Source organism: Elephas maximus, chromosome 6, assembly GCF_024166365.1.
Source record: "Elephas maximus indicus isolate mEleMax1 chromosome 6, mEleMax1 primary haplotype, whole genome shotgun sequence".
Taxonomy (NCBI): domain Eukaryota; kingdom Metazoa; phylum Chordata; class Mammalia; order Proboscidea; family Elephantidae; genus Elephas; species Elephas maximus.
The window spans coordinates 130,653,568-130,679,728 of NC_064824.1; the positions used below are offsets into that span (position 1 = coordinate 130,653,568).

Sequence of the window (26,161 nt, forward strand, 5' to 3'; positions counted from 1 at the left end):
CTTCTCCAGCACCACAATTCAAAGGCGTCAATTCTTCTTCGGTCTTCCTTATTCATTGTCCAGCTTTCACATGCATATGATGCGACTGAAAATACCATGGCTTTTTGGGTCAGGCACACCTTAGTCTTCAAGGTGATATCTTTGCTCTTCAACACTTTAAAGAGGTCCTTTGCAGCACATTTACCCAATGCAATGCATCTTTTGATTTCTTGACTGCTGCTTCCATGGCTATTGATCGTGGGTCCAAGTAAAAGGAAATCCTTGACAACGTCAATCTTTTCTCCGTTTATCATGATGTTGTCATTGGTCCAGTTGTGAGGATTTTTGTTTTCTTTATGTTGAGGTGCAATCCATACCGAAGGCTGTGGTCTTTGATCTTCATTAGTACGTGCTTCAAGTCCTCTTCACTTTCAGCAAGCAAGGGTGTGTCATCTGCATAACACAGGTTGTTAATGAGTCTTCCTCCAATCCTGATGCCCCATTTTTCTTCATGTACTCCAGCTTCTCATATTATTTGCTCAGCATACAGATTGAATAGGTATGGTGAAAGAATACAACCCTGATACACATCTTTCCCGACTTTAAACCAATCAGTATCCCCTTGTTCTGTCAGAACAACTGTCTCTTGATCTATGTAAACGTTCCTCATGAGCACAATTAAGTGTTCTGGAATTCCCATTCTTCGCAATGTTATCCATAATTTGTTATGATCCACACAGCTGAATGCCTTTGCTATAGTCAATAAAACACAGATAAACATCCTTCTGGTATTCTCTGCTTTCAGCCAGGATCCATCTGACATCAGCAATGATATCCCTGGTTCCACATCCTCTTCTGAAATCCGGCTGAATTTCTGGCAGTTCCCTGTCGATATATTGCTGCACCCACTTTTGAATGATCTTCAGCAGACTTTTGCTTGCATGTGACATTAATGATATTGTTCTATAATTTCTGCATTCGGTTGGATCACCTTTCTTGGGAATAGGCATAAATATGGATCTCTTCCAGTCAGTTGGCCAAGAAGCTGTCTTCCATATTTCTCGGCATAGACAAGTGAGCACCTCCAGTGCTGCATCTGTTTGTTGAAACATCTCAATTGATATTCCATCAATTCCTGTTTTTTGCCAATGCCTTCAGAGCAGCTTGGACTTCTTCCTTCAGTACCATCGGTTCCTGACCATATGTCACATCTTGAAATGGTTAAACACCGACTAATTCTTTTTGGTATAATGACTCTGTGTATTCCTTCCATTTTCTTTTGATGCTTCGCGAGTCATTTAATATTTTCCGCATAGAATCCTTCACTACTGCATCTTGAGGCTTGAGTTTTTTCTTCAGTTCTCTCAGTTTGAGAAACACCAAGCGTGTTCTTCCCATTTGGTTTTCTATCTCCAGCTCTTTGCACGTGTCATTATAATACTTTACTTTGTCTTCTCGAGACGCCCTTTGAAATCTTCTGTTCGGCTCTTTTGTTTCATCAATTCTTCCTTTTGCTTTAGCTGCTCGATGTTTGAGGGCAAGTTTCAGAGTCTCCTCTGACATTCATCTTGGTCTTTTCTTTCTTTCCCGTCTTTTCAATGACCTCTTGCTTCCTTCAGGTATGATGTCCTTGATATTATTCCACAACTCATCTGGTCTTCAGTCACTAGTGTTCAATGTGTCAAATCTATTCTTCAGATGGCCTCTAAATTCCAGTGGGATATACTCAAGGTCATATTTTGGCTCTTATGGGCTTGCTCTGATTTTCTTCAGTTTCAGCTTGAACTTGCATATGAGCAATTGATGGTCTGTTACACAGTTGGCCTCTGGCCTTGTTCTGACTGATGATATTGAGCTTTTCCATTGTCTCTTTCCACAGATGTAGTCAATTTGATTTCTGTGTGTTCCATCTGGCTCAGTCCATGTGTATAGTTGCCGTTTATGTTGGTGAAAGAAAGTATTTGCAATGAAGAAGCCGTTGGTCTTGCAAAATTCTATCATTCGAACTCTGGCATTGTTTCTAATCACCAAGGCCATATTTTCCAACTACTGATCCTTCTTCTTTGTTTTCAACTTTCGCATTCCAATCGCCAGTAATTATCAATACATCTTGATTGCCCGTCGATCAATTTCAAACTGCAGCAGCTGATAAAAATCTTCTATTTCTTCATCTTTCACCCTTGTGGTTGGTGCGTAAATTTGAATAATAGTCATATTAACTGGTCTTCCTTGTAGGTGTATGGATATTATCCTATCACTGACATCGTTGTACTTCAGGATAGATCTTGAAATGTTCTTTTTGATGATGAATGCAACACCATTCCTCTTCAAGTTGTCATTCCCAGCATAGTAGACTATATGACTGCCCAATTCAAAATGGCCAATACCAGTCCATTTCAGCTCACTAATGCCTAGGAGATCAATGTTTATGTGTTCCATTTCATTTTTGACGATTTCCAATTTTCCTAGATTCATACTTCTTACCTCCCAGGTTATGATTACTAAGGGATGTCTGGAGCTGTGTCTTCTCATTTTGTGTCAAGCCACATCAGCAAATGAAGGTTCCGAAAGTTTTACTCCATCCTTGTCATTAAGGTTGACTCTACTTTGAGGAGGCAGCTCTTCCCCAGTCATCTTTTGAGTGCCTTCCAACCTAGAGGGCTCGTCTTCCAGCATTATATCAGACAATGTTCCTCTGCTATTCATAAGGTTTTCACTGGCTAATGCTTTTCAGAAGTAGACTGCTGGGTCCTTCTTCCTAGTCTGTCTTAGTCCGGAAGCTCAGCTGAAACCTGTCCTCCGTGATTGACCCTGCTGGTATCTGAATACCGGTGGCATAGCTTCCAGCATCACAGCAACACACAAGCCCCCAGAGTACCACAAACTGACAGACACATGGGGGATAGGTAATATATGTTTCAGTAAGTACTCCATAAACATTACCTATTATATTACCTACGTAATGTTTATATGGTCATGGATCATCCGTGGTGGACAGGTTTCAGGGAGCTTCTACATTAAGACAGACTAGGAAGAAAGTCCTATTTGTTGATTTACTTTTGAAAATTAGCTAAGGAAAACCCTTTGGATCACAACAGAATATTGTCTGATATTATGCTTGAAGATGAGTCCCTTACATTGGAAGGCAACAATCGACTCAAGCATGCTCTGATCATGAGGACAGCACAAGAGCAGGCAGTGTTTTGTTCTATTATAAATTGGGTTACCATGAGTCAGAGCTGACTAAACGGTAACGAACAAAAGCAACATCATAAAAATTATTATTCTTTTTTGTCCAGGCTTTGTAGTCAGTAATTTGCCTAGTTAGTGGGAACAGGGATTTGAGCCAGGGTGTCTGGCCCCATATTCTTCACTTAGGCATTGCTCACTGTAAGTTGCTGAAATAGGTAATTTCTCACCTTCAAGTTCTACCTAATCCCTAAGTCTATGCATTTATCCCTCCCCCCTTCTGGGCTCTGGTCGGGGTGTTCAGGAGGTTTCAATCAGTCCTGTCTCTGCTGTTAACTGTGTTTCTCTGGCCGGTGATCAAATCCTTCATTACCTCCTAGCCTCAGTTCACTTCTTCTAAAGAATTTAACCAAGCAATCAAAGGCCCCTTCTGGACCTTGTTGCTGTTGTTAGGTGCCATTGAGTCAATTTCGACTCATAACCACTCCATTGAACAGAGTACAACTGCCTCATAGAGTTTCCTAGGCTGTGATCTTTATGGGGGCAGATTGCCAGGTCTTTTTCTGGAAGAGCCACTGGGTGGGTTTGAACCGCCAACCTTTCAGCTAGCCAAGCTGAATGGTTGTGCCACCAGCGCTCCTTCTTCTAGACCTAAAAGCAAGGGAAATGGCTTCAACAAACCACTTAGAATTATCTGTTAAGCAATTTTAACCTGTGAAAAGCTTTTGGTTTGACGGTTTGGGACACACCATTAGAAAAAGAGGAGCACTTGAAAGAAGAATATACACTTGAGACTTTAGTGATTTTGAAGCTTAATGAATATAATCTCCCAGGGGAGAGAGTCACTTTCTGAGAGGGAAAAAGAAAAACTCACCAGGCTTTCAATGGCTTATCTATTTATTCGCTATTGTTAGCTGTGGGCTCACTTACTTCAGTCAGAGAGCTAATAAGTAATGTGCTGTGTGTTCACAAGTTTGAAATAAGATTGGCCCTTTTTTCTTTTTAATTTCATGTGTGTCATAAACAATGAAGAAAGATCCTTTTGCTCCATTTGAAAGTTATTTTCTTCCTTATGTAGAGAACTGAGCCCAGGAATTAGTATTGATAAGAGGAAAAAAGAGCTGGCTCTACAGCTGACTCTGACTCATAGCAACCCCACCCGTGTCAGAGTAGAACTGTATTCCAACAGGTTTTCATTGGCTGATTTTTCAGAAATGGATCTCCCGGCCTTTCTTCTGCAGTGCCCCTGGGTGGACTTGAACCTCCAACCTTTCAGTTAGCAGCAGACCACATTAACCTTTTTGTACCATCCAGGGACTCCATTGATATGAGAAGGGGAGGGGAGAGAGATTCTTAGTAACCTAGACACTGCCTTAAGCACGGCTGAGCGATGCCTTAAAATAAAACATAATTGTAGTTTAGCTTGAAGGCAGAACTGAAATTGAATCCCATCTCCAACACTTACTGCCAGAGTGAACGTGGGCAAGTTGTGTAACTTCTGTGAGACTGCATTTTTGCATCTGTTACATGAAGGCGTTTAAAGTCACTTCAGCTGGTTGTTCCAAGGATTAAACAAGAAAACCTTTGTAAAGTGCTAACCTCCCAACAGTAGGCACTTGATAGCTAGTATTACCACAAGGAGGTAAAATTTAGACAATTTTGTCCCATCTTCACATTTTCTTGACCTTTTCACAGCATTTGGCCATCTCTCTTCCTTTATTTATTGCTTGTTAAACTCTATTCTTCTCTTTCTCTTCCTGCTTCTCCCATCTCCTCCTTCAGTGAATATTCAGTCACCAAATATTCGCTGAGCTCTTTTAAGGTTGGGGACTGGGGATATTAACATGAATAAAACTCACAGCTGCCCTTTCAGAAAGGAAAATGGAATCGAGGGTGAACAAGTGTTCAAAGGACTGTGAAAACGGAAAGTGAGTTCTTTGATCAAAGGCAACTCATGCACAACTAGAAGAATGTAATCAGTGTCACTGAACTGTACACGCAGAAACTGTTGAATTGATGCATGTTTTCAATAACAACAAAATAAATTAGGTGTAAGAAATAATTAGTAAATGACTCGTTGCCATTGAGTTAATTCCGACTTATAGCGACTCTATAGGACAGACTAGAACTGCCCCTTATGGTTTCCAAGGCTGTAATCTTTTATGGAAGCAGGCTGCCACATCTTTCTCCCACTATAATAAAAAAATCCCCGAAATTATTGTTTCATTGTTGGTTATTATAAATATTTATTCTGAACGCTGATTCAAATGTTTGATTACATTTGCTTTTAAAGCCATACAAAAATAAAGAGAATCAATAAGGAAAAAAAAAATGCAGCCCATGTCCGAGTATTACAAAGGATGGAATGCTCTGTTTTACCTGGGGGGAAGGGGTGGCAAGAGATTTCCCAGAGGAAATCTTAGGGACCCTATAGGACAGAGTAGAACTGCCCCATAGGGTTTCTGAGGAGCAGCTGGTAGATTCAAACTGCAGACCTTTTGGTTAGCAGCTGAGCTCTTAATCACTGTGCCACCAGGGTGCTTCCTCTTGGTCAGATTGTTGAAAGATGAATTTGAGTTGCCCGGAGGTATTGGGGGATGCAGGGAGGACTGGTCTCCTTTTAACTAAGTTTTCTTCTTCCAATACTCTTCATATGAGTATTCCCTTGAGTTCCATCCTCAGTGCCTTGCTCTTTTCACTCGCTCAGTCATTTTCCCTGGAGTGTTCATCAACTCTCAGGGCATTAACTGCCACCTCCAGAGATGACTCACAGATTTTCAGCTCTGACCTTTCTTTAGAGCTTGGCTTTTCATATTTCTGTCGGCTATTACTCTTGGATCTCCAGTGGTCACTGTAGCCTCTTCATGTCTAAATGCAAACTCCCTCCCTCTCTAATTCTAGTCCCTAAAAGAAACCTGACTCCCTGTTTGCAGTCAGAGGCAGAGCAATTCTCCCAGTTACCCCAGCCTGAAACTCCTGTGCCACCTGGAACAACTCTGTCTATTAAAAACCAGTTACTGTAGGGTCTGTTCTGACTTGTGGCAACCTCACGCGTGTCAGAGCAGAACTGTGCTCTGCCCTGTTTTCAGTGGCTGATTTTTTGGAAGTAGATCAGCAGGACTTTCTCCCGAGGCGTCTCCGGGTAGACTCGAACCACCAACATTTCAGTTAGCAGTGCAGCGCTTAACCATTTGCGCCACTCAGAAACACCTGCCTTGTCTATTATGGGTCTCCTATTCTGTACTCCAAAGTTAATTTTTTTTCTTTCATTCACTTAACATGCAGAAACATTTGACTGTAGTACTCTATTCTAAGGGCTAGTCTCCAGGTAATACAATGGTGATGGTATAAACGGCCTCCACATTTATGGAGCTTACAATCTGGCATGGGAGTCAAATAGTACATAAAGGAGCATTAAAATAGACATTTAATTACAAATTGTGGTAGGTATTATGAAGAAATTCAACATGGCAGAGTAATAGAGAATAACAGAGTTGGGGATGATGCTTGGGTAGGGAAATTAGGGAAGGCTGGGAAACCATAGGGTCCCTAACAATTGTATTATTGGTCTCTGTCTTCTCTCTGTTCCCTTCACCTCTACCCCTTGAATCCACCTAGTTCACTGAAACCAGAATAAAGGAAAGAGTTTAAGCCTTGAAGACAAATCTGCTTTCAAATATCAACTTTTCCCATAATCATCTGTGCAGCCTAAGGCAAGTCACTGAACTTTTTTGACACTCAGTTTCCCCATCTATAAAATGAGGATGTTATTTCAACTCACCAGGAAGGATTTTTTTTTGTAAAAATTAGAAATAATGGATATGCACAATTTCAGATTATTGTAGGTGCTCACAACTGTTAAAAAAAAAAAAAAAATCCAGTACCGTCAAGTCGATTCCGACTCATAGCAACCCTATAGGACAGAGTAGAACTGCCCCATAGAGTTTCCAAGGAGTGCCTGGGGGATTCAAACTGCCGACTCTTTGGTTAGCAGCCGTAGCACAACTGTTAGTTAGCTATTATTATTAGGTCCCTGGGTGGCACAAATACTTTGCCCCCTGTGGTGCCACAGAAGAAAGACCTGATAATCTGCTCCCTTAAAGATTACAGCCAAGAAAAGCCTATGGACCACAGTTCTTCTCTGTAACACATGGGGTCACCATGAGTCAGAATCAACTCAATGGCAACAGGTTTATTATTATTTTTATTACTGATGTCACGTAATTCTCTTCCAAGACTTTAGCCTCAATTGATTAACTGACCTAACAAGCATTAGTAAGGAACGACTAGTCATCAGAAACTAAGCTATTCTCTGGGATACAAGGACAAAGATCAGTATTTACCACCAAAGAGCCCAAATCTTACGGGCTTATTGCCAAATTATAGTCTCACATTCAAGACAGGTACTAATTCATTTCAGTCTTGCTAATCATTCATGTATTGCATTCATGACTATTTATTAAACTTCAGTGTTTAACATGGAGACACTGGTGGCGTAGTAGTTAAGAGCTACAGCTGTTAACCAAAAGGTCGGCTGTTCTAATCCACCAGGTGCTCCTTGGAAACCCTATGGGGCAGTTCTACACTGTCCTATAGGGTCGCTATGGGTTGGAATCAACTCGACGGCAACAGGTTTGGTTTTTTTTTGTTTGCTGTTTAACATATTGCTCTCTGCCCAATATAGACACTTCCAGGCTTTGTCTCTCATTCCCCTGAGTACACCCTCAGCTCTGTTCTACCTGTTTTACTAAATAGGCCCCATGTTATTCTTTACCACGTACTTACTTTTCTCATCCCACTCTACCTGCCTGGGCTGCCCCCTGACCTTCTTTTCATCAAAGTACTTCTCCAACCTTCAAGATCCAATTAAAACTGAGCCCTCAAATATCATTTCAAATATTTCTGTCCTCTTGTGAAATCATTGCAATGAAAGCATTAATTGTTTTCCACCTCATATTTTGGGATGTGTGTGCATGTGTTTTCCTTCCCACTAGGTAATAAGAGTACATGAGTATCTTCCACTCCATTATCTCCCATGTTTATCTCTGGGCAACCAGTTGGTACTGAGCAACTCTTTGTTGTTTGGCACCCAAAGTCTCCTGTATTTGATTCAGTATAGATTTGCTGTCATTTTCTTTCCCAATGATTATGTTCCAAAAAGAACATTTGGAAGTGTTTATCACGTGCTTTATTCAATATGAAGAAAGGTTAAGTCTATGTACACAATGATATTTTATATTTCTGCAAGGCTTTTGTGTCTCTCAAAGACTCTGAAAAGGTAATAAAGAATTTTAATATTTAGCAAGACTCCCATTTTCCTGTCCTATGCAATCAAAACATTATCACATTTCGCTTTCTGATAAGTGTAACCATAAAAATGGGATGCAGCCTGGAATCTTTTAAGAGCAGGAAATTGCACCCACAAAATGAATCTTCGTTTAATGTATGCACTGTGATTAATGACTAAATGCTGCTTAAAATTAAGCGCATATTATCATTAGAACAAATAATTCACTCCACTTCCAAAGCAGAGCTTTAATCTTTACCCCAAATAGGTGAGACTTGGAGAAATTAAGATGTGCTGAGACCCTGAGACATTGATGCCCTCGGTTGTCTGGAGGCTGGACAAAGCTTGGGATGGCTATCCCAGGGCAAGCATCCCTGGCTGTTTACTTAAAGATTCCAAACATATATCATTATTATTTCTGAATACATGTCATGATGTGAAAAAGATTGGGAAGAACTGTCCAAAGGAATCATCCTTTTAAATGTGATACATTATTTTCATGAGTACGGATTGAAGATGAAGGAAGAAAATGAAAGATGTCCAAAATAAGAGGAGCAATAGCAGCCCATTAGAATAGTCATGGGCAACCCTCAGAGAAGAGTCCTGGGGTTCCTATTCCTGTTCTAGGTTCTTTCTAGCCAGCTCCATTAAATTCGTTTACACAGAAAGATGCTCTGAAATGTAAATGGGGCCATTAGATTTATACAGTGAGTGATAAAGATGGCAGAGAGGTGATTAGAATGAAGGCAGGGGAAGAACTCCTGTGTAGCTCCTCAAAAAAAAAAAAAAAAGTTATCATCAATTCGCTCTGCATTATAATAATGACATCTCTGCTGCAGGTAACATTTTCTTTAGAGAAATATCATGTTCTAAAATTATCCCTTTTTAGTGTATAGTTCTACAATTGTATAGCCACCATCCCAGTCAAGATGTAGAACAGCTCCATCATCTGGAAAAATTCCCTCCAGCTCCTTTGAAACTAACCAATTTTCCAATCCTAGTCCCTGGCAGCCACTGATATGATTTCTATCCCTAATGTTTTTCTTTTTCCAGAAGGTCATGTATATGCAATGATATAACATGTAGAATCTTGTCACTGGTTTCTTTCACTTAGAATAATGCGTTTGAGATTCCTCAATGTTGTGTTTCTTAGTAGTTTGTTTTCTACTATTGTCAAGCAGTATTCCACTGCATGGACATACCACAGATTTTTTTTTTTTTTTAATCCGTTCATCAGTTGAAGGACATTTGGGCTATTCCCAATTTTAAGTAATTATGAAAAAAGCTGCTATAAACATTCACCTACAGGTTTCTGCCTGAATTTAAGTTTTCCTTTTGCTTGGGTAAATACTTAATTGTGAGATTATTTGGTCATTGGTAATTTTATAAGAAATTCCTGCAGTGTCTTCTAAAGTGGATTTACCATTTTGCATTCTCACCAGCAATATACAGGAGTTCCAGTTGCTCCACACTCTCACCAGCATTTGGTGTTGCCAATTTTTGCTTTTTCATTTATTTTAGAAATTCTAATAGGTATGTGGCAATATTTCATTGTGGCTAGTTTCCTTTTCACTTTAAGATACTTTTAATATTAAGATGTTAATTTGTGTTCCATACTGGCTCAATCCATATTCAAAAGCATTAATTAGACTCTATTTTTGATGGTAACTTTGGGCTGCCATTTCTAAGAAAAAGACAATGCCATCTATATTGAGTTTACGTTCTTTCACTTATTCATTCAACAATGATTGTTTGAGCACCTTCTGTTTTCCAGGCTTTATTTGTATAACTAGAAAATCAGTGGTGAGAAAAACAACAACAAAAGCAACAAAACATACATACTCTCTGTTTTCATTCTGTTGGGAAGAACAAACCATAATCAAATAAACAATATATGTCAGATAATGAAAACTACTGTGCAGAAAAATAAAGTCAGATGCAGGAATAAAGAACAAATCAGTGCTTTTTTAGAATGTGTGTCTGGGAAGGACTCTCTGAGGGTGACATTGAGCAGAGATCTGAATGATATGAGGGGCCAGCCATACACCTATCTGAAGGAAGAGCAGCAACCCAGGTAGAGGTCACCAGCAAAAACAAAGGTTCAAAACATGGTATGTGCGGGGTATTTGAGGAATAGCAAAGAGACCTTTTTATTTCCAAGAACTTACTATAATTTTGGAATGTTTAGTCACTATCTTAATTAATATTTCATTGATAACCTAAATTTTTATAATGGTTTAAAAGCCTGTTACACACACACATGGGGACTAGAAGTCGACAGATTTTGTGTCATTTTACTCACTTAATTTCATGTTGGTTTACCTCACATCTTAGGAAACTTTTTTGGAATTCTCTAGTCTTTAGTTCTTTACTCTGAGACATAATACCTTTTCATTGTTTTACAGGGAAACTGTGCAATGTCTATTTAAAGCACATTGGACTCTTGAGAGGAACCAATGATGCAAAATGGAAATAAAATTATTGTGTGGGAGAAAGAAAAAAATGTCAGAAAACTCAAGAGTTTAATCTCAGCTTTTCAGAAGGTTTAATTAAATGTTAAGATAACATTTTCCTTTTATTGATAATTTTACATGCTGGCTGCCTGCCTGAGTTTTTGTGTATATAACCTATTCTGACATAAGGACAAACTGTTTTCCAAAGTATGAATTATCTCCGATTACTTTTTACAGAATAAAATTTATAGAAAATCATATTACAGAATATGTCCTATGCATAATCAGGATATATTCTGTAATATGATTTTCAGTTTCGTTGGATATGAATCTTTTTTTTTTTTAGTAATGAATTTATTTGTTTTTCTAAATGTTATTTATTTTGTTGTTGTTGAGAATATACACAGCAAAACATACATCAGTTCAACAATTTCTAAGTGTACAACTCAATGACCTTGATTCCATTCTTCGACTTGTACAACCATTCTCACCCTCCTTTTCATAAACATAACATAAACTCCCTTAACTTAAACTCCATTAACATAACTGTCCCCTAAGTTTCCTATCTAATCTTTCAAATTGCTGTTGTCAGTTTGATCCCGTATAGATAGATCTTAAAAGAACACAATGCTCAAGGCAGACATTCTTTACTATTTAAGCTAAACTATGGAAACACTGGTGGCGTAGTTGTTAAGCGCTATGGCTGCTAAACAAGAGGTTGGCAATTCAAATCCGTCAGGCGCTCCTTGGAAACTATATGGGGCGGTTCTACTCTGTCCTATAGGGTCACTATGAGTTGGCGGTGGGTTTGGTTTTGTTTTATTGTTTGGTTTTAGAACAGGGCATCAAGATTGGAGGGAGACCCATTAACAACCTGCTTTATGCAGATGACACAACCTTACTTGCTGAAAGTGAAGTGGACTTGAAGCACTATGGATGAAGATCAAAGACCACAGCCTTCAGTATGGATTACACCTCAACATAAACAAAACAAAAATCCTCACAACTGGACCAATAAGCCACATCATGATAAATGGAGAAAAGATTGAAGTTGTCAAGGATTTCATTTTACTTGGATCCGCAATCCACACCCATGGAAGCAGCAGTCAAGAAATCAAAAGACGCATTGTATTGGGCAAATCTGCTGCAAAGGACCTGTTTAAAGTGTTAAAAAGCAAAGACGTCACCTTGAAGACTAAAGTGCGCCTGACCCAAGCCATGGTGTTTTCAACCACCTCATATGTATATGAAAGCTGGATAATGAATAAGGGAGACCAAAAAATCGATGCCTTTAAATTGTGGTATTGGCAAAGAATATTGAATATACCATGGATTGCCAAAAGAACCAACAAATCTATCTTGGAAGAAGTAAAATCGAATGCTCCTTAGAAGGAACGAAGGAGAGGCTACATCTCACATATTTTGGACATGGTATCAGGAGGAATCAGTCCCTGGAGAAGGACATCATGTTTGGTAAAGTAGAAGGTCATCAAAAAAGAGGAAGACCCTCGATGAAGTGGATTGACACAGTGGCCGCAACAATGGGCTCAAGTACAATGATGATTGTGAGGATGGTGCAGGACCAGGCAGTGTTTCATTCTGTTGTACGTAGGGTCACTGTGGGTTGGGACTGACTCGACAGCACCTAACAACAGCAACAACATTGTTCGGTATTAAGAAGATTTTAGGATATATTTTTGGTTTAAGATTATCTCAGGGCAATAGTTTCAGAGGTTCATCTACCTTCCATGCCTCCAGAATGTCTAGAGACCATAAGAATTTGAAATTCTGTTCTGCATTTTCCTCCTTTAGAACAGGATTCTCCTGTGGAATCTTTGATCAAAAAGTTCAGTAATAGTAATGGTAGCTGGCACCATCCAGTTCTTCCCATCTCATGGCCGAGAAAGCGGTTGTTCACAGAGGCAATTAGCTACACACTTCATATCTTCCGCCTACTCGACTCTCCTTCTTCCTCTGTTGCTTCTGGTGAATAGAGACCAATTGTTGAGACTTGGATAGCTGCTTGCAAGCTTTTAAGACCCCAACCACTACACAATGAACTAGGAAGTAGAACAGAAGTACTAAACACGTTATTAGGCCAATTAACTGGGATGTCCCGTGAAACTATTACCCTAAACCTCCAAACCAAGGAACCAAACCCCATGAGGCGTTTGGTTGTATATACGCAGCCTCAGCAGAATCATTCTCGCACTATACTATTTAAAACTATTTACACTTTATAAAATATGGAAATCTTACCGTTGATTATTTGAAAAGTATTGAAAAATCATGGGACTTTTTTCAGGCCTTAGGAAAAAAAAGCAATTTCCCATTACCTAGAAGAAGGAAAAGGTCTAGAAAACACCAGGTCAAAGGCATCATTGATTGGGAAGGAAATAGTTAACACCAGGCCTGCAAATTATTTTCTCCCTTTTCTGTGGAGGAAGGTGGGAGGGAATTCCCCAGATAAAAAAATAGGACGACCTTGTCAAATTTCATGACAAATATACTGTTTCCTTCCAGATAAACAAACTAATTGAATGTTTCTAGTAGGGGAGCCCTTCTCTATGGAATGATTTTAGCAAGACATAACTGGTCTAACTAGGCTTGTTGTTGTTGTGTGCTATGGAGTTGTTACTGGTAAATAAATCTGGAATCTATTGATTTATGGAGGACTGATTTCTGAAAAATGTCACATAAGCTATGTAGCCATCTGAGCATGAAGTGAAGTAGATGTTTCATGGACAAAAAGGCTCCCTTCTGTGATATTAATGTCACCATACATGTAAAATTTAGAGACCTCATACAGTCTTCACCTAGGCCAGAGTGAATCTTTATGTGGCAAGAAAGATACTAGGGGGCTTCATTAGCAGTCTGAGACACCTCCTTGCTTCTCCTTTGTCATGCCATTATTTTTATCTTAGGCATTGTTAGTAAAACTTGATACTGGGTCATATCTCTAATTCACGGACATAGGGTTGACAATCTGATTCTTTCTATTATCTCAAGTCTGAGGACTGGAAGCCAATACAATCAGAAGAGCAGTGGAAGAGCACGGAAGACACTTCAGAGCTTGGGAAGTCACTGGGACTCATAAAGATATATCTAGCCACACCTGTCTACTTCTGCCATAGTACAAAGATATTAGCTAACTGAAGAATGCTTTTAAAGTTGATCAGAGCTTTTTCCACATGAAAGTGCTAAGTTTGAGTCTCAAGTATAAAATACAAGTTACAAAGACAGATATACTCAGAAAATCTAAATGTAATATTTATGTATAGTCAGCAAGGGTTTAAGTAGAATCAAGTGAACATATAAATAAAGGACAGCTGATTAATTACAACTTAATTGCTGTTTAGAGGCAGTATAGTGCCATCATATTTATTTTGTCAGTAAAGGGATTGCGAGGTTTTTAATGTTAAGAGAAATAAAATATAAGAAACACACATGTAGGAAAATATATGATATGTTTCAAGACCTACCGGTCTAGTATTAATTTTGGATGAGTTTCTGTGTGTGTGTATGTGTGTGTGTCTGTGTAAACATGCTGAGTTTAGGTAGTGTAGGACTTGCCATTGAACAAGGGGGAAAGGAAACTCTGGTGGGCATAGCTGTTAAGAGTTATGGCTGCTAACTAAAAGGTCAGCAGTTCAAATTTACCAGGTGCTCCATGGAAACCCTATGGGGCAGTTCTACTCTCTTCTAAAGGGTTGCTACAAGTCAGAAATGACTCGACGGCAATGGGTTTGTTTTTCTTTTTTTGCTGTTGAGTCAATTTTGACTCATAATGACCCTATGGGACAGAGTAGCACTGCCCCACAGGGTTTATAAGGATGAAATCTTTATAGAAGCAGACTGGCCACAGCTTTCTCCCAAGGCGGGGCTGGTGAATTTGAACTGCTGACCTTTTGGTTAGCAGCTGGGCTCTTAATCACTGTAATACCAAGGCTCCTTTGGACAAGTGTACACAGTCAATTTAATGGCCATGTATCATCTGAATATTGTGCATGGTTTTGGCCTTTTGAAAATTATAAAGCGTAGCCAAATCCTTTTCCTAGACTCTTCTTAGAAAGAACCTACAGGATACAACCGCCTTTTAACATGTCATTTTCTTATTCTAAACGTAAACAGATAAACACATAATTTGCTAAGGAGTGTACCTATAAATCAGAATCAGCTCGATGACAACAGGTTTGGTTTTGGGTTACTTCTGCTTCTTGGGTGCTTCCCATCCTGGAACATATGCGTCCTGATATGGGTCTTTCAGGGTAGGTCTCCTTCTCAAAAGGCAGAGACGAGGCTCATAAATGTAGGCACAAAACTGAGGGACAGATCCTTGGGGATTCATGAGCCGGAGGGCTCCTTTAGAGGACTGTTCAAATTTATCTGAGCCTTTTCCTTCCTTCCCAGCCTGACACTGGCAGAACTAAAAAGTGGGCACATTAATCTGAGTGACAAGCCTGAAAGAATACAGGAAGATGAGTTCTATTTGGATTGCTGGGGGAACATGATGGCTACTCAAGAGTACAAAACTGAAAGAGTTTCTTAGGTGGACAACTAAAAGGAAAAAGAGAAGGCCCCAGCGCCAGTGATGGGGATCAGGATGGCCAGTCTTTCAACATCTGAAGATAGAAAGGAGAATCCTGGATGACAGATTATATTAAAAAAAAAAAAAAAATTAGACCTTTTCCGTTTTTGCATAGAAATATGTAATACATAATATAAAAAAGATTTGGGTAACAATGAAAACAAGAATTCAAAGAAGAAAAAAAAAAGATTACTTGCCTAGTTCCAAGAGTGCAGTGCCAGCCTCAATTCCACAAAATGTTCTCAGCTATTTTGGTTTTTCAGAGTCCTACTTTTTCAGGGGGGAAAAAAAGGCATTGCAAGTTCCTTCCAGGAGTTCTTCACACATAGCAAAAAGGACACTCAGGGAACTGAGCTGCAGAGACTAGAATCTGACTAGCATACTGGAAGCTTGAACAGTATATAGCAATTGTTGGAGGCAAAGAGAGACGGAGCTGCGTCTTGAAGAGAGATCCTTAAACTGACTCCCAGAATAAGACGCTGAGTCAAATTCAATTTGTGAATTAAGCCGTAACTGACAGTTTTAAACAATGGTTCCCACATCAAACCAAAAAAACCAAACCCACATTCGTTGAGTTGATTAGGATTGCTAGCAGCCCTACAGGACAGAATAGAACTGCCCCACAGGGCTTCCTAGCCTGTAATCTTTACAGAGGCAGACTGCCACATTTTTCTCTCAAGAACCAGCTGGTGGGCTCAAACTAGAGGCCTTTCAGTTAGCAGCCGAGTGTTTAGACACTGAGCCACCCAGGCTTCCTAGTGTCCCATATAGGGCTAGCAAACTGGCATTTTCCAAAGAATGAGCTCTCCGTGCAGCACATGAAGCCTGAGCACTCGGTGCCTGTGTGGGCCAGCCTGCCTTACAGCAGCAGAAAACGTTCAGCATCTCGACCTATTTTGGCTGAGGGCCGGGGAAATGAGTCCCTGCCGGAAGCCTTCATTATCTGCATCTGTCTTCGGTGCAACCCTGAGGCATCGTAGATGTCGATATGGCTCAGGGCATCGAGAAGTTTCCTTAGGCAGTCAGTGAAAATACCCCTAGAGGGAATTTTCTACCTGGCTTTTTAGACAACTGGGCTAAATCTGGAGCCCTGGTGGCGCTGTGGTTAGGCATTTGGCTACTTAACCAAAAGGTCGGCAGTTCAAATCCACCAGTGGCTTCTTGGAAACCCTATGGGGCAGTTTTACTCTGTCCTGTAGGGTCGCTATGAGTCGTAATCGACTCGACGGCACTGGGTTTGGTTTTTTGGTTTGTATAGGGTCGCTATGAGTTGGAATTGACTTGACGACAAAGGTTTGATTTGGTTGGGTTTGGGCTATATCTGGAGCCCTGGTGGCACTGTGGTTAGGCATGTGGCTGCTAACCAAAAGGTCAGCAGTTCAAATCCACTAGCTGCTCTCTGGAAACTCTATGGGGCAGTTCTACTCTGTCTTACAGGGTTGCTGTGGGTCAGAACCCACTCGACGATCTCAGGCTTGGTTTGGGCTAAGTCTGAATTCGTGGCTTTCTTCCCTGGCTCACCTTCCACCCCTCTTCCCAACATCCTCAATGGCACCCACACTCCTAGATGTCTTGGCCTAAATAGTCAGAGTTCTTTCTTCTGTTTAGCAGTCATTGCTACAGAGTCCTGAGAGCAATGGTGGTTCATTGGTAGAATTCTCCAGGAGATCCTGGTTTGATTCTCAGCCAAAGCACCTCATGTACAGCCACCACCTGTCAGTGGAGGCTTGCATGTTGCTATGATGCTGAACAGGTTTCAGTGGAGCATACGGACTAAGACAGACTAGGAAGAAAGGCCTGGTAATCTACTTCTGGACATCAGCCAATGAAAACTCTATGGATCACAATGTTCCAATTTATAACAGATCGCAGAGATGACTCAGGAGAGGGCCGTGTTTCCTTCCATTGTATATGGGGTCCATAACTTGGGGGCCAACTTGACAGCAGCTAACAAGCCATAAACCAAACTTGTTGCCATCGAGTTGGTTCTGACTCATGGAGACCCTATGCACAACAGAACAAAACATTGCCTGGTCCTGCGCAGTTCTCACCGTCATTGTTATGGTGGAGCCCATTGTTGCAGCCACTGTGTCAATCCACCTCGTTGAGGGTCTTCCTCTTTTCTGCTGACCCTGTACTTTACCAGGTATGATGTCCTTCTCCAGGGACTGATACCTCCTGTCAACATGTCCAAAGTATGTAAGACGCAGTCTCGCCACCCTTGCTTCTAAGGAGCATTCTGGTTGTAGTTGTTCCAAGACAGATTTGTTCGTTCTTTTGGCACTCCGTGGTATAGTCAATATTCTTCGCTAACACCACAATTAAAAGGCGTTAATTCTTCTTTGGTCTTCCTTATTCATTGTCCAGCTTTCACATGCATATGATACGTTTGAAAATACCATGGCTTGGTTCAGGCTTATCTTAGTCTTCAAGGTGACATCTTTACTTTTCAACACTTTAAAAAGGTCCTTTGCAGCAGATTTGCCCAATGCAATGTGTCTTTTGATTTCTTGACTGCTGATTCCATGGGTGGTATCATGGATCCAAGTAAAACAAAACCCTTGACAACTTCAAACATTTCCCTGTTTATCATGATGTGGCTTATTGGTCCAGTCGTGAGGATTTTTGTTTTCTTTATGTTGAGGTGTAATCCATACTGAAGACTGTGGTCTTTGATCTTCATTAGTAAGCGCTTCAAGTCCTCTTCACTTTCAGCAAGCAAGGTTGTGTCATTTGCATAATGCCGGTTTTAATGAGTCTTCCTCCAGTCCTAATGCCCCATTCTTCTTCATATAGTCCAGCTTCTCAGATTATTTGCTCAGCATATAGATTGAATAGGTATGATGAAAGGATACAACCCTGATGCAGACCTTTTCTGACTTTAAACCATTCAGTATCCCCTTGTTCTGTCTGAACAACTGCCTCTTGATCTATGTACAGGTTTCTCATGAGCACAATTAAGTGTTCTGGAATTCCCATTATTTTCAATGTTTTCCATAATTTGTTATGATCCACACAGTCGAACACCTTTGCAAAGTCAATAAAACACAGGTAAACATCCTTCTGGTATTCTCTGCTTCCACCCAAGGATCCATCTGACATCAGCGATGATATCCCTGGTTCCACGTCCTCTTCTGAATCTGGCCTGAATTTCTGGCAGTTCCCTGTCGATACAATGCTGCAGCTGCTTTTGAAGTGTCCTCAGCAAAATTTTGCTTGCATGTGATATTAATGATATTGTTCTATAATTTCTGCATTTGGTTGGATCACCTTTCTTGGGAATTGGCACAAACATAGATTTCTTCCAGGCAGTTGGCCAGGAAGGTGTCTCGCATATTTCTTATCAAAGATGAGTGAGCACTTCCAGTGCCACATCTGTTTGTTGAAACATCTCAATTGATATTCCGTCAATTCCTGGAGCCTTGTTTTTCGCCAATGCCTTCAGTAGAGCTTGAACTTCTTCCTTCAGTACCATCAGTTCCTGATCATACGCTATCTCTTGAAACGATTGAATGGGGACTAATTCTTTTTGGTATATTGACTCTGTGTATTCCTTCCATCTTCTTTTGATGCTTCCTGCATCCTTTAATATTTTCCTCATAGAATCCTTCACTATTGCACCAAGGGTTGAATTTTTTCTTCAGTCCTCTCAGCTTGAGAAATGCCGAGCGTGTTCTTCCCTTTTGGGTTTTCTACCTCCAGCTCTTTGCACACGTCATTATAATACTTTGTCTTCTCAAGCCCCCCTTTGAAATCTTCTGTTCAGTTCTTATACTTCATCATTTCTTCCTTTTGCTTTAGCTGCTTGATGTTTGAGAGCAAGCTTCAGAGTCTCCTCTGACATCCATTTCGGCCTTTTCTTTCTTTCCTGTCTTTTCAGTGATGTCTTGCTTTCTTCATGTATGATGTCCCTGATGTCATCCTACGACTTGTCTGGTCTTCGGTCATTAGTGTTCAATGTGTTAAATCTATTCTTGAGATGGTCTCTCAATTCAGGTGGGATATACTTAAGGTCATATTTTGGCTTTCGTGGACTTGCTCTGATTTTCTTCAGTTTCAGCTTGAACTTGCATATGAGCAATCGATGGTCTGTTCCACAGGTGGCCCCGGCCCTGATCTGACTGATGATATTGAGGTTTTCCATCGTCTCTTTCCACTGATGCAGTCAATTTGATTCCTGTGTGTTCCATCTGGGTCAGGGTCAGTTCATGTGTAGAGTCGCTGTTTATGTTGGCAAAAAAAGTTACTTGCAATGAAGAAGTCGTTGGTCTTGGAAAATTCTATTATGTGATTTACGGTATTTCTGTCACAAAGGCCATATTTTCCAACTACTGATCCTTCTTCTTTGTTTCCAACTTTCATGTTCCAATCACCTGTAATTGTCAATGCATCCTGAATGCATGTTTGATTAATTTCAGACTGCAGAAGCTGATAAAAATCTTAAATTTCTTCATCTTTGGCCTTAGTGGTTGGTGCATAAATTTGAATAATAGTTGTATTAACTGGTATTCCTTGTAGGTGTATGTATATTATCCTATCACTGATAGTCCTGTACTTCAGAATAGATCTTGAAATGTTCTTTTTGATGGTAAATGCAATGCCATTCCTCCTCAGGTTGTCGTTTCTGGCATAGTAGATGATATGATCATCCAATTCAAAATGGCCAATACCAGTCTATTTCAGCTCACTAATGCCTAGGACATCAATGTTTATGCATTCCATTTCATTTTTGATGATTTCCAATTTTCCTAGATTCATACTTCGTACATTCCAGGTTCTGATTATTAATAGATGTTTGCAGCTGTTTTTTCTCATTTTGAGTCATTTCACATCAGGAAATGAAAGTTCCAAAAGCTTGACTCTATCCACATCATTAAGGTTGACCCTACTTTGAGGTGGCAGCTCTTTCCCAGTTGTCATTTGAGTGCCTTCCAACCTGGGGGGAGGGGTCATCTTCTGGCACTATATCAGACAATGTTCTGCTGCTACTCATAAGGTTTTCACTGGCTAATTCTTTGCAGAAGTAGACTGCTGGGTCCTTCTTCCTAGTCTGTTTTAGTCTGTAAGCTCAGCTGAAACCTGTTCTCCATGGGTGACTCTGCTGTATCCGAATACCAGTGACATAGCTTCCAGCATTACAGCAACACACAAGCCCCCACAGTATGACAAACTGACAGACACATGGGGGACAACAAGCCATAGAGTGCTAAAAAAAAAAAAACACCAATCCAGTTGCCATCAAATCAATTCTGACTCATAGAACCCTATACGACAGAGTAGAGCTGCCCCATAGAGTTTCCAAGGAGTGGCTGGGGAATTTGAACTGCCAACCTCTTGCTTAGTGGCGAGCTCCTAGTTACTATTCTACCAGGCCTCCTAGTGATTTTTTTATAGAATCCTAGTGATCTTTAATTAGAAAATGAGTCTCACTGGGGTTTGCTTTTCTCTCTTCCCACTGCCTCAACCCAGGCCTTCCTCTCCTCTCCCACCTCCCACACACCAAGTCTGGACTCAGAACCCCTCTTGGCATCCCAGACTTCTGTCTCCCTTTGCTTTAAGGAATTCTTTTTAGAACTGCCAGTGGATCTTTCCTTAACTATCTCTCTTAGTAAGGTAGGTCTCAACTTCTTTCCTTAAAAATCTTCCTGTTTCTTCAATGCTCTGGTTACTCTTTGAGAATGGGAATAAAACAGGGCCCTTGCTAAGTGACAATAATTGGATAGACCATTCTCTGGTGTCCAAAGCTAGGCTTTAAGACTATTGTCAAGATGCTTCAACAATAGAGGCATCTATAGAGCTGAGAATGGTTTACACTCCAGGAGGGAGGGGTAGGCCTAGTGTTTTTCTTCTATAGAAAGGTGAATATAGCTAAATTGTGTTTATTTTTAAGATTTTATACTATCTACCTACCTATCTACCTATGTACCTACCTACTTATCTATCTTCTTTATTTTTTAAAGTTCTTCCTTCTCTTAGGGAAATAGCCTCCACTAATACAGACTATTGTATCTATTTTTCATCTGGAATACCTAGCTTTTAAACACAGTAAATGTATTTCTTCACTCCCTGCAAGGATTGCTGGGGCTTTTGGTCAGGAGAAATGCAATTTGACTCACAAAAAACATCTTCAGAAATATGCAGCAGATTCTGAAAAGGCTTGCCAATTTCTCTGCTCATGCCTGCACACATTAATGGAATTGTTGTAGTTAGTTGAAGGTCATCCAAAAGATATGAGTTTAGATGAAAGTGTATTTTACCAAGGAAGATGAAACATCAAGGGACATCTATTCCGTCATTCTTCAGATAGGCCTGTGCCACTCTCCACAGCAAATTTAAGTCAGTTTAAAGGGGTATTGTCATGGCAAAGAAAGCTCTTGAAACTTCAAAGAGTTGATTAGATGTCACATTAAGATCAAATTCTGCCTCTGGGAATCAAAGTGTTTTCAGTCTACTGCCTTTGATAAGTGCAAGTTTAAGGCAGACTTAACTAATATGACATAACAAGAGAAAGAGATTTGGAGTGCTGATTTTCCTCCAACAGTCTTTCCTCACAGGAATCCTATTCAGAGCTTTGTTTCCACTACATTCCAAACAGCAAATCTTCCATCTGTGGAAATAAGGAATGGATGAAAATGTCCAGCTATTGTGGAAATACGACGTTGAATGTAACTCTTTCAAAATAGAGGAAAAATACATTCAATGTAATAAAAATGCATCATATGCTATATTCAGACCACTTTTTAATTCTACTGAAATGAATTTTGTCCTGGTGTAAAGATCAATGACTGGGAATCCCATACACCTACTCCTCACTTATTGACTATCTTATTATCCAACATTTCACAATTATGACCATAGTAATAAAAAATCTACTATCTGACTATTTTGCACATTAATGACATGCATCTGGTAGTAACGAACACCAAGATGTGAGAAAAGATTGACACTGGCTGTGATGGTTAAGGTTATGTGTCAGTTTGACTGGGCCATGATTCTCAGTGGTTTGGCAGTTATACAATGATGTAATTTGACAGTTAAGTAATGATGCACTCATCCTCCATCTTGTTATCTGATGTGGTCATTCTCCATTTTCATATAGTGCTGATTTTCACATAACAACCTGGTCTTTGGAACCTAACCATGTCAATAAATGAGGAGTAGGTATAATGTTTATTGCCACCACTTGTCTGTCAGTTTGTTGTACTTGTTGTGACTTGTATGTTCCTCTGATACTGGAAGCTATGCTACAAGTATTTCAAATTTCAGACTAAGACTAAGAAGAAAGGTCTCGGGATTTACTTTTAAAAATTAGCTAATGAAAACTCTACAGACCACAATTGGGTGTTGTCCAATATAGTGCTGAAAGGTGACTGCTATAGGTAGAAAGGCACTCAAAATACACAACTGATCACAATAATGGACTCAAGCATACACTGATTGTGAAGATGGTACAGGACTGGGCAACGTCTTGTTCTGTTGCACGTGTGGGTTCCCATGAGTTGGCGCCGACTCAACAGCAGCTAATAACAACATTTATTGAGCACCTACTATGTGCCAAGGGCTTACACAAATCTTATCATATGTAAACATCACATCGACCCTAAGGAATTCAAGCTAATGATCTTGCATAACTGGCCCAAGATCACACAGAGAAATTTGGTATCTCATTTCTGTCATTGAATCCCATGTCTAGGTTTGTTATAACACATCTCATTGCCTCCCTATAGATAAAACATTTTGACTTATTGTAAAGAAATATTTGGAAGGATAACTGATACAATCATTTGGCTTTTTTAATGGAAAAATTCCTACCACCCAGTTTAACGATGGTGATTATATTTGTCTTATAAGAAGGACTGGTCCAATGAGATTTGATTCAATATCTATTCCAAAGAGATACAATTGAAGGGATCCTAGAGGAGTAACTCTAGTGCCTCCTGCCCACCAGTAACCCTTTCTCTCCCATGTTTCTGTTACTGTTTTGGATCTCCCTCATTTTAAGTGTGTGATTTTGGAGAATCACATTGTACACATTAAAATTGGGGGCTTATTAAATTAGAGATGATATATAGGTTATCTCACATTCCATCTTTGATGGATTAGTAGTGTCTGCTTGGAGCTCTGTGATACACAGAAGTCAGAGGTCATGTTCAGGTTCAATAAGATCAATTATCAATGTCAATTAAGGAAAGGAGGTAGGAGTAGTAATGGGAAGTAGATTGTATTCTTAAACTGTGCACGATCACTAACAACTCAATGTGAATTTATCTGATAACTTCCCTAGTTCTTAGAAGAATGGAAGGAGGTAGAGGAAGGATAATTTCAAAGCAAGTGCTAGAATGACTATATAATTTATTTTGCATAGCATGGCACTTTTGAGAGCAATAAAATGAAAAACCAAACTCATTGCCTTCAAGTCAATTCTGATTTATAGCACCCTATGGGTTTGGGTATAGGACAGAGTAGAACTGCTCCAAAGCATTTCCAAGGATGTAAATCTTTATCTAAGCAGACTGCCACATCTTTCTTCCATGGAGCAACTGATGGGTTTGAGCCACTAACCTTTTCAGTTAGCGGCCGAGCATTTAACCATTGTGCTACTATGGCTCCTTTTGAAAGCAATTGTAGTTAGGTGCCATTGAATTTGTTCCAACTCATAGTAATCCTGTGTATAACAGAATGAAACCCTGCCTGGTCCTGTGCCATCCTCATAATCATTGCTATGTTTGAGCCCATTGTTGTAGCCACTGTGTCAATCCATGTCATTGAGGGTCTTCCTCTTTTTCACTAACTCTCTATATTACCAAGCATAATGTCCTTCTCCAGAGACTGGTCCTTCCTGATAACATGTCCAAAGTATGTGTGATGAAGTCTCACCATCCTTGCTTCCAGGGAGTATTCTGGCTGTATTTCTTCCAAGACAGACTTGTTCATTCTTCTGGCAGTCCGTGGTATATTCAATGTTTTTCTCCAGCACCATGATTCAAAGGCATCAATTCTTCTTTGGTTTTCCTCATTGATCGTCCAACTTTAACATGCATATGAGGTGATTGAAAATGTGGCTTGGGTTAGGAGCACCTCAGTCCTCAAAGTGATATCTTTGCTTTTCAACACTTTAAAGAGGTCTTTGTCAGCAGATTTGCTCAATGCAGTAGGGGATGCTATTAACCAAACGCCAGGACAATAGGTGTAAACTGTGACCAAGTGGTCATCTTGTTGTTAGACACCTTCGTCAATTTCCACTCATAGTGAGCCCAAGTGACAGGGTAGAACTGCCCCACAGGGTTTTCTAGGCTGTAATCTTTAAGGGAGCATATCACCTGCTATTTCTCCCAAGGAGCCTGCTGGGTGGGTCTGTGGATTCGAACAGCCAACATTTCAGTTACCATTGCTCCACCAAGGCTCACCTTAGCTCTGGAGAAAGGCAGTTGCTCAATGCCATAGATACAGACATAGGGAGAGAGAGAGAGAGGGAGAGACAGAGATAGAGATAGAATACAAAGTTCCTCCTTCCAATAATCCATGAAAATCTCTTTCTCGATGCTATCGCTTTTACACAACTGTGGCTTCTAGTGACCATATTTCCCCCACGGCAAAGAGGAATTGAAGCAATTACTCCTGGGTAGGATTCCTGAAATGTTTAGAGATTTACTATGAAACACATGAAAGAAATTCAGTTAATACGCCATTTATCAGAGGCTGATTATACAACTCATGCATTATCTTCTGGTCCCTTGCTTTATTTCTTTCACCAGTTAATTTAGCAACCTGTCAGTTCTGATAAGAAGGTTTTTTGGGAAGAAGATGAAGATATTACACAAAACGAGTTTGAGGAATTACCGATAGATTTCAATTATCCACTTTTACTGAAGGGTGATTGATTATGAAGAAGGGTGATTCAGCTGGACAGCCTCGTTATTTAGATACAGGTCTAGGTAAAGTAACTGTTCCTTGTCCTTTTTCCCTCTTTAGTACAGAACACACAGCCAACTCGACCCAGAAGTGATAGAGCTGGGTGTTAAGTGTGGGCATTCTGGGTTCAATCGTTTTTTGAAATACTATACCACACTGGCTCTAATCATTAGGAATATGCATATTATAAAAAATAGAATGAATTAAATATCATTTAGCCTTATGAAATACATAGCACCTGCTGAGAACTTTATAATGTGGAGTTACAGAATACAATATATCTAGGGTTGGAGATCCGAAGTTTTAGGTCTTTTATAAGTAACTCAAAACCATTTCGAATTATAGTGCCTCAGTTTTCTGCATTGAAAACTGGAATTTATGGGATGGGCTAGAAGGGTTTTATAAGAGCAAAAACAATAATAGCTTATACAGCTCATGATAGTCAGAGCCCTTAATTAATAAGACAGATGTATATTTACCAGAGAATAAAAAAAAAAAAAACTTAGGGCTGCTTAATTGGGTACAGTAATGAACAAATCAATTGATATATACATATGATAATTATATACATATAACATGTTTAGTTAGAGAATTTGTCTCAATTTGCAACTATAAGCTTTTTTTTTTTTTTTTAACAATATAACTATTTTTACACCAAATGAAACACTCCAGTGTGACTTCCTCTAAGTCTGGGTGAGAAGAAACACATTCTCTTCTGAAATTCAGCATCAAACAGACAAAAGCATGAGGCCA

At 39.8% G+C, this 26,161-nt stretch overlaps 1 protein-coding gene across 2 annotated transcripts in view; it reads right to left on the bottom strand.

Annotated features, from left to right (window-relative positions):
* The window catches only part of SPHKAP (SPHK1 interactor, AKAP domain containing), a 189,070-nt gene that overhangs the window by 114,630 nt on the left and 48,279 nt on the right, over positions 1-26,161 (bottom strand). The gene's annotated exons all lie outside the window — the stretch shown is intronic.